The sequence below is a fragment of the Podarcis pityusensis genome (genome assembly GCF_964106645.2).
Source record: "Podarcis pityusensis genome assembly, chromosome: 17".
NCBI classification, from domain to species: Eukaryota; Metazoa; Chordata; class Lepidosauria; order Squamata; family Lacertidae; genus Podarcis; species Podarcis pityusensis.
In genome coordinates this window covers 15,586,535-15,597,025 of record NC_138042.1, presented here as the reverse complement: position 1 = coordinate 15,597,025, position 10,491 = coordinate 15,586,535, and the positions used below count along the sequence as shown (strand labels likewise).

The following is a 10,491-nucleotide window of genomic DNA, read 5'->3' as shown; positions in this document are numbered from 1 at the left end:
CTCCTACTGGTTTCTCTGTTTGGTTTCTGCCTACCCTCTCACTATGTACTGTATAAGGGTCTGGTGACTTCTGTTTCAGTGTAACTGAAGAAGTGTGCATGCACACGAAAGCTCATACCAATAACAAACTTCTTCAGATACCATATCCACGTTCATTGGTTAATAATAACAATACTGTAACAATAACAACAACAACAATAATAAACTTTATTTATACCCTGCCCTCCCCAGCCAGAGCATTCCATTTGTTACAGCGATTTTTTTTTAAAAAAGTGATAAATGCAAACACACCCTCAATATTCCCACTAGATGGCAAACTTTAACTGAAAATGTATTATGTTGGCAGGGAAAATGAGTCCATCACATGTCTATTATCTCACTCTGCATATGTTTATGTTTTGACCCACAGTTCTAATGGAACTCTGTTGGTTGTGTAGAAGATGCGATTTTGCACACACTGCTTGACTTGCTAGTGGGAATGAAGCTTCATCAGCTGAAGCTTCAGATAAAGCAGTACAGGTAACGGAGACCTCTTCCCCTTCCCATCCAGTAAGACGAGGCAGATAGAGCCTGCTATTACTGAAGGGCCACGGCATCTTTCTGTCTGAAATTTGGTAGGCTTCAGAAGGGGTGACCATGCCTGCAATTTGCATCCAATTCTAGCAGGGGGGAAAAGTTTAAAGGTTTCCTGCATGAAAGCTCCTGGATGAATCTGCCTGAAATATGGAAAAATTGTTTTATTCTAGAGCAGGCATAGGCAAACTCGGCCCTCCAGATGTTTTTGGACTACAACTCCCACCATCCCTAGCTAACAGGACCAGTGGTCAGGAATGATGGGAGTTGTAGTCCCAAAACATCTGGAGGGCCGAGTTTGCCTATGCCAGTTCTAGAGGGACTCATTTCTCTGCAAGTTCCACCCATCTATGTGGGGGGAAAGATTAGGGCCATTTCTAGATTCCCCATTATAACCTATTTGGGAGGGTAGAGGCAGAGCCTCAGATTTAACAGATGCTACAGATATAAGACAAATTTTGTGGTCGCTGCATACCCAAAATTTTAATTTCCTCTGCCCACCCTAGCATTACGTTAATTTTGTATTTCTTTTGGCCACCATCAACAAAATATGAAGTTGAGGGAACATCAGGTCCCCAGGTTTCAGCACCCCTGGCCTAAATACCTTTCCTAGGAGATAACTTGGTAATTATTTGCCAACACTTGACCAATATATTATCAGTAAAGGTAAAGGGACCCCTGACCATTAGGTCCAGTCACGAATGACTCTGGGGTTGTGGCACTCACCTGGTCGAGGGAGCTGGGTCTTGTGGCCAGCATGACTAAGTGACTTCTGGCGAACCAGAGCAGCATACGGAAACACCTTCCTGCCGGGGCGGTACCTGTTTATCTACTTGCACTTTGACGTGCTTTCAAACTGCTAGGTTGGCAGGAATAGGGACCAAGCAATGGGAGCTCACCCCATCGCGGGGATTTGAACTGCCGACCTTCTGATTGGCAAGTCCTAGGCTCTGTGGTTTAGACCACAGCGCCACCTGCCAAATGCCAAAATTAATTAGACCAGGTTTTTTGTAATGTTGGCTAACTCTCTTTAGTTACTGCTTCTCTTCTTTCTGTTTTTGGTTTCACTACAGTTTTCAGTAATGTTTGGAGGTTGTAAATAATGATGATGATGATAATTATAAATCTATATCCTGCCATTCCTCCCAAAGGAAACTAGGCCAGTATGCTGATTGGGATTTTGAAATTTGGGGGTCTGTCAGCTGCCCTGCAAATTGCAAAACTGAAGGATAGGATGGCAAGCATTTCAAATAAAATAACTTTTATTTTACCCTGTAACTGTGAGTTACAGGAGCAAACATTATTTAGCATTTGAAAGAATAGTTACACCAATCTTCTCGATTATTTGGAAATTACTGAGTCACCACCATCTTTTCTGATAAAAGTTAAGTTTTCCAATCGAACACATGATGGTGCTAAAGTACAAGAAATGAGGCAGGTAGATTGGAGTGTTTGAGGAAAGGCAGGAGTAAGGGAATCAAGTTCATCTCTTCCGTAACACCAATAAACCAACCAGCAAACCAGGCAATAGCACTGACACTTTGTGGGCACTTCAACCCAAAGAGATGTATTAACAATTTATGAATTTTCCATTCATTTTGGAATTCTCAGTCCCATCCAAGCACTTATGGAGAGTGACGTCTGTACTTTTGGAGCTTTTCTTCCTTAAAATTACAGCGAAGCGAGCTGAGCTGTCTTGGTGTTTGTGGGCGCAGGATACAAATAGAATGGATTTCAAAGTTAGTTGCAAATCACTGTCATGGCCTGGCTGGGTCAGGATGCAGGATGCAGAAAGCACATTGTCTGAGGACCCGGGGGAGGGCTCCAGTGGGATGTGGGGAGTCAGGGACCTCTGCTGGGATTGGAGCAGCCTATTAGTGGGGATGGAGGGGGGCAGGGGGGCCAATCTGAATAAAATATTGGGGGGACAGTTAAGCTCTGCCCCACAGAACTGATCGCATGACATGGCACAAACACACCATTTGAATGGCATTGCCCATCAACTTTGGGGGGCAGCCCCCTCAAATATTTTATTGGGGGGGGGACCGAAGGGACCTTGACCACTACCAGTTGGCTTCTGCAAGAGATTGGGCAAAGGAGGAATGTTGGAGACCGCCTCTCCCGCCAGAGCGGAACCTATTTATCTACTTGCACGTTGACATGCTTTCAAACTGCTAGGTTGGCAGGAGCAGGGACAGAGCAACAGGAGCTCACCCCGTCTCGGGGATTCAAACCGCAGACCTTCTGATCAGCAAGCCCAAGAGGCTCAGTGGTTTAGACCACAGCGCCACCCCCAAATGCCAAAATTAATTAGACCAGGTTTTTTGTAATGTTGACTAACTCTCTTTAGTTACTGCTTCTCTTCTTTCTTCTTCAGAGAAGAAGAAGACAGTTCAGATTTACAACAAGGGAGAGAGGCCACAGCTCAAAGGCAGATGAGAGAGAAAGCTGGGAAATAATGGGAGAGGAGGAGGAGGAAGAGGAAGCACCAGGGGGGCGACAGCTGATGGACACAGTGTCTTTAGAAAGCATTCAAGACCTCACCTCCCAGAACTTGGCGAGCCTTGAAAGTAGGAGAGCAAAGAGCTCAAATGCAGAGGGCACTTTGCAGCATCCATAGCGATGACACGTGAGAGAGGAAGGGGGTGGAGACTCACTTGGGTCAACGCCATTATTCCAAGAGGCTGCCTTCCCAAGCCTCTCTCTGTGAATATTGAATAAAAAACAGTTGGTAAGAACTTTCACTTGCCGTATCTGTTCATGGCAACCTGCGGTGGGGGTTGAATCCTTTGCCGCTTGACAGCTTCTATGGAGCAGGGAGTGTCTTAACTTGCTCTCTTGTTTCACCTGTCCTTGAAGGCGCCTGTAACATCACCCACCTTTGCGTTATGGGATGCAGGGATGAGCTCTGCCTTCCCAGACAGGGTGTTTCTCCAGTGCCAGCTGCCAGGATGGTTCAGGGTTTTATGGTCAAACTCCGAACCATCCCTGGCATCTTGGCTGAGGGAACGGGGGGACTCCCAGCTGGCTCCAGCCCACCAGCCAGTGGCCGGTCAAATTCCAGTCCTCGTTTCTGCATCAATCTGTGACTCAGAGCTTCAGAAGTCTTTCAGAAGCTGAGCACGCAAGCCAGCAGAGATAACAAACTCCTCGCGATGGAAGGGCAGACAGAGGCATATGTAAAGCATATTTACAAGCAGTTTATTCAGCATAGATCAGGACAAAGAAAACATGTCTGCTCTCCTTCATGTCCAAGCAAGAAGCAGCATAAGGCAAAAGCTATACACAAACAGAAGTTCCCAGCAAGCTGTGCTGGAATGTAAACAGACATGTGACATACAACAGATCCACACATCTGTTTAGGTGGAACGGAACATCAATATCCTAACACCAGCAACCTCTCAGGAGGCAGAGACACCTCCTGCATCACCTGGGTCCAGGAGGAGCCCGAAAAGAAGGTTCCGCCTACTGGGCATAAAAAGAGATTGCAGAAATACTTAGAGCTCTAAGTTGTTCCCACCCCACTCCTATATATAGGATAGCAAAGGGGTATGCCAGCCTCCAGCCCCTCATTACAATAGCTTTGTAAATAAATGATCCTCCAATCTGTTCTAAACTTAATTTCCCCCCTTTATATCTATTTTCCTTCACTGGCATTTCAATGGGTCATCTGACCTTCACCTGCCTTTGATGACATCCGTGAGGCCTGGTGGCCAGGCCACCTCAGGTCTCTGTTGCTAGGTGAGAAAGCAGTTCGCAGGAGGTCCGTCCGTTCCACCTAAGGAACAATTTGCCAGCCTGTGATCTGGCATCCCATCAAAATGCAAGAGCAGATGGTCTGCTTGCCTCATATCGGTGGCTAAACCAAGGCTGACAGAACATTTCAAACTGCATTAGTGAGCCTAGTGAGATAAGACAGCAAACAGCTAATCAGCCGGGATCCAAAAAGTCAATTTTCCCAACAATGTTGCTTACTGTATCTGGATAATAATCAGATTCTGGTCCCTCCTTGAAACAGCAAGATGCCCCCTGGACCCTGAGACACAGGCGAAGCAAAATAATAATCACATCATCAAACATGCTTCTTGGACATTTCTCCTCACAACAGAAAAGGCCGGAAGGTATATTAGTTACTGCTTCAGAGCCGAGGAGAATAAAAGGCGATTTCTCTCTCCAGATGAGCCCCCCAAAGACCTTCTGCACTTGTATTCATACAATAAACCTCAGGGTGAAAAATAAACCCATAGAACCACAAGGCAAAGCACTATGGAAGTTAGTTATCTATGAATAGGCCTTGTCAAATAAATCAAGCTTCACTTGAGCCATTGGCTGGTGGCCAGACTGGAGTCTGTTTAGAATAGAATAGAATAGAATAGAATAGAATAGAATAGAATAGAATAGAATAGAATAATTCCTATGGAGCATAGGAATCATATATATCCCAGAATGGATTACAGCCCAAGGTTGTTGTTGTTTTTATAAAACAACATTCTAACAATAAAATTATATTTCCAAGTAATAAAAACAGTTAAGAAAGCAGCAGCATAAGGCAGCAAGAACAATTACCTCAAAAGCTGAAGCAACAGCAGATCAAATGAAAAAGGAAAGCTGAACACAGAAAGCTCAGGTCAAAAGAAAGCAGAGCAAGGCTTCCTTACCTTAGCATGTTTGGTCGTAAGTGAAATGGGGAGCTAGAAAAAGGGACACGTAAATCTATTTCGTTCAGACTCCAAACCTTTCTTAACTGAATCAATAAAGAGCCGTAGAGCTATTTATGCACAGCGCGCTGGTAACACTTTAGCCCAAATCTCTGTAGGACTTCGTCTAGCGGTTTCATCTGTGGTATAGAGCATTGGGGATAAGGTACAACCTCTTGCACCCAGGAGCTGAAGTCCGTGCATAAGTTTCTCATCCCCATCTTCTAGAATCCGTAGCGACCCCAAAGGACCTCAGCAGGGTTCTTCCTAAACCCACCATTGAAAGATGACCCAGAAGGGAACTATAGGACTCAGCTACATTACTCAAAAAAACAACACTTTGATTGCATTATAAACATGCAACACCAGAGGGCGCCGGAGAGCAAAAAAATTCTATGCAATTTTTTACGTAGTGTTTTTTTCTTTTGTTATAATGATTTGATTTCTGACTTATTTATAGCGCTTGCCCCCCACCCCCGTGTGTAGATCCATCCTATGTTGATGGTACTGAAAAAGATGCTGAGAGGTTCAGGGTCGCATTCCCCTCATCTGTCTCCTGGTACGAGCTGTTTATGAAAGCTTCTGTCCCAAATTAGCTGCATCCAAGATGATTAGCTTCATTTGAGTAAATGTAGAGCTGGGTGACACACTCCAAGCATTTTACCTAGGATTGGAATATTTGAACCTGAACAATAATTTTTAGATTTCAGATATGGTTTCTTAACAGAGAGGACATGCTACTGCCCCACTGCAGACAAGTTACACAGCTGTCCCACATTTACAACCTCAGAGGTCCAGACTGTTTAATGCTCTCCTTATTGTCTTAATCATACAGGAGGGGAGATGTGCATAGCTGGCCTTACTTCCTGAAGAATCCTGGCACTTCCTCCAGGCAGAGCACTGAAAGCTATGCACAGAAATCGGCTCATTCCAACATTTCCACCTCTTACCTAACTCCCCAGCAATGCCAGTGTGCATTGCTGTTCCCCCTGCAAATACAGTCATGCCACGTTGGGGAATTCCTGCAGCTGCAGGAGGAGGCGCATGGCTGTGTGCGCACGCATGCAAGGAGGGCTGCAATTAATGTGCTGAGAGCAGCTGCACAGCATGCATGCAGAGTGCGGAATTGACTAGAGGCAGAAGCAAAGATCTGGAAGCCTGAAATCATTACGAAACAAATTAGTTTCATAATAAGATATATCAATCTTCAAGAGGAAATTGAATGTGGAGTGTGCTTAAAATAATTAGAAAGGAACGGATTTGCAAGTGATTAGTGATTAGGAGGCTAGAACTGTGTTTTCATGTATAATGGATTATTTTTGGTTTTGTAAATATATCTGAGCAGGACTGATATTCAGCAACCCACAGCTTTTGACAACGCTTTTTTAAAGGAGCACTTTTTTTTAATTTGCTGCAGCATCCTGTGAAATACTGTTCTTGTTTCTTTTGCTTAGTTTTGGTTCTTATGCTTCTCAGAGAAAGCAGGTGGTGAAGAAAAACATCCCAGCAACAGGTATCAACTCCCAGGGACTGTGGAGAGGAGTCTGCAGCAATCTACAGTTGCAATTTGAGTGTGGCTCGTTGGCAGGTTATGGCACAACCCCATCAAAGACCGAGCTCTCCTCGTGTTATTCTCTGTGCCATATGCTGGAGGCCGGAGAGCAAAAAATAAGTGGGAATCTGGCAGGGCTCCACTTTAAGACTATTAGAACTGAAAACTGGCAATGTTGGATCTGTGCCAGTTTAGACTACCTCAGCATCCTGTTCCCAGTGGCAGGCCACATGCCTCTGGAATAATAATAATAATAATAATAATAATAATAATAATAATAATTTATTTATACCCCGCCCATCTGGCTGGGTTTCTCCAGCCACTCTGGGTGGCTTCCAACAAAATATTAAAATACAATAGTCTGCCAAACATTAAAAGCTTCCCTAAACAGGGCTGCCTTCAGATGTCTTCTAAAAGTCTGGTAGTTGTTTTTCTCTTTGACATCTGATGGAAGGGCGTTCCACAGGGCTGGTGCCACTACTGAGAAGGCCCTCTGCCTGGTTCCCTGTAACTTGGCTTCTTGCAGTGAGGGAACTGCCAGAAGGCTCTTGGAGCTGGATCTCAGTGTCCAGGCTGACTGATGGGGGTGGAGAAGCTCCTTCAGGTCTACTGGACAGAAGCCGTTTAGGGCTTTAAAGGTCAGCACCAACACTTTGAATTGTGCTTGGAAACGTACTAGGAGCCAATGTAGGTCTCTCAGGACTGGTGTTATATGGTCTCGGTGGCCGCTCCCAGTCGCCAGTCTAGCTGCCGCGTTCTGGATTAGTTGTAGTTTCTGGGTCACCTTCAAAGGTAGCCCCATGTAGAGCGCATGACAGTAGTCCAAGCCGGAGATAACCAGAGCATGCACCACTCTAGCGAGACAATCCGCGGGCAGATAGGGTCTTAGCCTGCGTACCAGGTGGAGCTGGTAAACAGCTGCCCTGGACACAGAATTGACCTGCGCCTCCATGGACAGCTGCGAGTCCAAAATGATTCCCAGGCTTCGCACCTGGTCCTTCGGGGGCACAGTTACCCCATTCAGGACCAGGGAGTCCTCCACACCTGCCCGCCTCCTGTCCTCCCATAACAGTACTTCTGTTTTTTCAGGATTCAACCTCAATCTGTTAGCAAGAACGCAAGAAGGGCATCATAAAGCCAAGCCTTTCTCCTGCTGTGTCCCAGCATGTGGTCCTCACAGGTACATTCCCTCCAATCATGGGGGATATAGTTTACTGTTCTGGATGTTGTGTATGCAAATCTCAGGCTAAGCTGGGGAAAAGCTGATAAAAAAGAGCAGGGCATTGGAGTAATCTTCTTCTACCAGGTAACCACAGCCACCTGTCGCTTTGCAAAGGCATCCTGATCAAATCAGAATATAGAGCTCAGAGTTTACAAGTGCGTGATACTGCTCATTTTAGAAATTAGCAGCAGAGGTACCATCTGCAGCGCTTGAGAGCAGGGGCTGAGTAATGAAGCAGCATGGAAACGACAAGGAGTTTATATAGAGGATGCTTTAAGGAAGGGACAATGCAGGAGCTGTGGGAAATAAAGAGCAAAAAACGCAAGCAGGAAATGAGTGGGGAATGGTGTGGAGCTATGGGGAAGACGGTGTTCCATGGCCATGTTTGGGTACCTCTCCATGGTTTAGGGTACCTCTCCATTTGTGTTTGCACACACATCCTTCTTTGTCCTCCATGCAGGCAAGCAGAGGGCATTATCAGAGTTCAAAAATGCCTTGCGCCCAGGCAAAGACACTCAAGAAGGATGCAAAGCAGGGCAAGATACCCTGTCCCTGGTTTTTAGGCAACTGCGGTGGCTGTCAGAAATGCATCCCTTCTCTGCCTTGGAAGGCTCCGAGACTGGAGAGGAGGGACAATGTGTGAAAAGCCAAGGAAGAACTGCACAGATTTTGTCAAGCACAAACTCTGCTTACCTCTGCAGTGTTCCAGCCCCCTGGGATCAAAGGCTTGAGAGTATTAACACCTGCTCATCCCAGTGGCTTGGCACCTGTTGCTACAAGACATGCAAATGAAGACAAAACGGTCCTCATGGGAAGATAACGCAAGAGAATTTGCACTGAGCAAAGCGAGTAACCATTCAACTTATATCCAGGTCACACAATGATTTCCACTGTCATGGGAGTAATTATTGGGTGAGCAATGACTTCACGTGTTGGCTATGGGACCTTCACTTACTGTGGCTTCATGGCTGGAGACAACTCTTTCTGTGTGAGCTACAAAATATTAGACATTTGTGTTTGGCGTTCATCATAATCATAGAATTCACACCTCAGCTACGATGATGTTGTGGAGTGGCATGCTGGGCACCCACAGTCGGGGCTCCAAGTTGGCACCCCTGTATTGACCTCAGAGGGGATTACTCCTGAGTAAACATTTATAGGGTTTTGCTGTCATTTGCTAGCTTTGCGCAAGTGTTGTTTCGAGGCTGCTGGAGTATTGATGATTCCTGTTTTCTCTCAAAACCAGATGCAAGTGGTTCAACATATATCGGCTGAAACAAGAGCACACTCCTATCATTTCGAATTATATTTTTTATTAGCCTCCACAAAGAGAGCCCATTTCGACTGTTCAACTGTCAGCAACCCACTATGACTGAAGATTAAAGCTATAAATATATACAGAACAAATATACATTTTTTTTGGAAGGTGAATCCTTCAGAGGCTTTGCTTGTATAAATGGATTTTGTGTGTCTCTGTTTTCAGAGCATTGTTATTTATTTCTGTGCAGTATTATCTTGTGGGGGGAATGAAAATTCAGTGTTAAAGTTTACTTGACTTTACTGCACTCAATAAAATAACTCCAGAGAAACCCATATATATATATATATATATATATATATATATATATATATATGAAATGAATCTCCCGTTTATTGCATATCAACTATTCTTTATAGCTGAAAGAAACCCCTTTGTGAAAGAAGATAACTAATAAATGTCCTCATCATAGAAAAATATTCAGTCCTCTCTGTATGTGTGCCCAGATCCTGTGTTAATTCAATGTTACTACAAGGCTTCAACACACACAACAGCCCCAAAATATATCTTACCCCTAAGACCCACAAAACCCAGCAAGACTTACTTCATAGTAAAATTTTGCATTATACAAAATGTGAAAAGGATCGTGACTTCTCTATGTTTGCGGTCATTTCACAATTGATTCCAAGGATAAGATAAAAGGTGCTTAACTTTTGTAAAGTTCTTGTTCTCTTTTAATGGCAATGGTGCCCACCTGAGAGGTGTTGGAACTGAGTTCCAACAAGTTCCAACTAGGGGGGAAAAGCCCTGAGTATGATTGATTTAATTGACACAGAAATGGAAGATGAAATTTAAAATGGAAAATGGTTAAACGTGTATTGGTAACATTGGGTTTTTCCATAGTAGATTTTCTAAGGGGCTCTAAGCTCCTAAATGGATTAATGGTTACCCATTGATTCTGTTACTCTAAACTGTTGTAACTTTAGGTCAGGTGACAAAGGTGGTTGTTGTTTAGTCATGTCCGACTCTTCGTGACCCCATGGATCAGAGCACACCAGGCACTCCTGTCTTCCACTGCCTCCCGCAGTTTGGTCAAACTCATGTTGGTAGCTTTGAGAACACTATCCATCCATCCTGTCCTCTGCCGTCCCCTTCTCCTTGTGCCCTCAATCTTTCCCAGCATCAGGGT

At 44.7% G+C, this 10,491-nt stretch overlaps 1 long non-coding RNA gene across 1 annotated transcript; it reads left to right on the top strand.

Annotated features, from left to right (window-relative positions):
- The first annotated feature begins 420 nt into the window (after window positions 1-420).
- On the top strand, window positions 421-8,941 carry LOC308466831. Its single transcript, XR_013980994.1, has 3 exons — window positions 421-519; window positions 7,912-8,002; window positions 8,917-8,941. It is a non-coding gene; the product is annotated as an uncharacterized lncRNA (long non-coding RNA).
- The last annotated feature ends 1,550 nt before the right edge of the window (window positions 8,942-10,491 follow it).